Below are 2,014 nucleotides of genomic sequence, written 5' to 3'. Positions count from 1 at the left end.
CCTTTCCACACTTGGATTCCATGAGACACTCCCACATCCTTAAAATAATTACCCTTTCTAGGCTTAGGCTATGTGAAGGTGGTTTCTTATTACTTGCAACGAAAATGTCTCTATCAGTCAGGATATGATCAGAGAAGCAGGCTACTATGAGTGCTGTAGGATAAGGGATTTATTATAGGATTTAGATCTTACACAATAGTGGGATGTGTGAAGTCTATGTAAGGCTGTTGCCTCTGCTTCTGACGTTGGACCTAAGCCACTATAGATCAGCCAGGCTGGCAGGAAGGAAAGCTGCACAGGAAATGGGGGAGAGTAAGGACAAACTAGAACCCATGCAGACAAATGGAACTCATGAGGACAAACTGGAATACACAAGGACAAACCACCTCCAACCTTGGGGGCACGAGTGACCTGTGGGAGAAGCCAGTGCCCTTAGCCATGGTGCTGCACACATGCCTGGCTCAGGCTTCAGAGAAACTGAAGGAGAAAATCCAGTGGGAGATGGAGGAGCTGGGAGCCTGAATGCCACCCGTGCCCACAAGGGAGCCAGCAGATCAGTGACAATGTGTGCAAGCTGCCACCAAGCCTGGTGTGGAGATGGCTGCTTCGCTTCTGTCTTCCAAATCTCATCCAAATTTCTCTTGTGGCCAACCCTAATCCCAAATCATATAAAGATGTAATTTTGCTTCTCTAAATGTACACAATAAAAAGCCACCACAGAGTCCCCAAAATAACACGAGGGCTATCATTTCCTTGCAGAATTATTGTAAAGGACTAGAGTTAATGCAAGTAAATCCGACACAGAGACATGCACATAACTGGCTCTCAATAATGGGAGGGGAATGATAATGCTGTTGATGCAAATAATAATTTGTTAAAATGTTAACTTATGATTTCTTTTCCTTATACTTCCCCTTGTCTTTTAAGATTGCCCTAATTGTCCCCCAATAAGTACTCCTTAGTACTAGAATTTCCTCCAATACTGTATTTCTTTTGAGCTAGGTGTGGCCTTATGAACTAGTTCAGTCAACCGTTCAAGAATAAAAGTGACACAACAGCTTCTAGATCATCTCGTTAAAGACAAGTTTGCCCTTTCTGCAGGCTGTGCCACAGACATGAAGGTGACACAGCCTTGGCCATGAAGATGGGGACATGGCAGAACTAGAAGGTGGAAGGAGCCCTGCATCCCTGCAGGACCACATGGAGCAGAGATGTCTCAGCCATGCTGACTGGCTCAGCGACTGGCTGCTTTTTGAGTCATCTTACTTTTGCATCTCTTGACACAGTTACTTAGCCTAATACCCTAACTAAAACTCATGCTATTTTCTTGCATCTAAGGTCTTCTTCTGAAGGCCTAAAGCATAAACTACTTGAAGTCTCTCCTAGACTTTAATACCTAAACTTATTGAAAAGATGTTCCTGGGAGAGGAAGAGAGAATAAGAAATGAATTTTGGACAAAAGGAAAGAGAAGGGATTATTTCAGAACCCATGAACAGTGGGGACCCTCTCTCCACTCTCTGGTAGAGTCCCAGGAATAGTATGTCATAGGGGGAACTACTGCATTGTGCCCCAGGGAAGCTCCAAGTCTCATCATACAATACCATGTTTGGAGGTGGTGGGGGCAGAGATGCCAGATGCGAGGGGAGAATTTAAACTGGAACAAAGAAAGGCTTAGCAATAACCAGCCATCAATTAACAAAGGGGGCATGCTAATGCTCTACCACTGGAAAATCCAGGAACATTTAATCCAATAGCTATCGGTGTGGAGGCTCAATAGTTAGTAGGATGGATTTCCCATTTGTCTGGAAGGATGGAAACACTGAGATACAATTTACTTTTAAATAAACACAGAAGTATGGTATTTCTGGCACTCCAAAGTTTGTGGGTATAGATTCAATCAAATACATCATCATCGTTGTTGTTTTACCCAAGAGTTACACCAGGTTTTGTATCTGTACCAGGGTAATCCCTGCCTTGGCTCAGGGACTATCTAAGGCTGAGCTGCAGAGTGAA

Source organism: Hylobates moloch, unplaced genomic scaffold (assembly GCF_009828535.3).
Source record: "Hylobates moloch isolate HMO894 unplaced genomic scaffold, HMol_V3 SCAFFOLD_3, whole genome shotgun sequence".
In the NCBI taxonomy this organism is placed as follows: Eukaryota; Metazoa; Chordata; class Mammalia; order Primates; family Hylobatidae; genus Hylobates; species Hylobates moloch.
Note: the sequence above shows the minus strand (reverse complement) of the source record.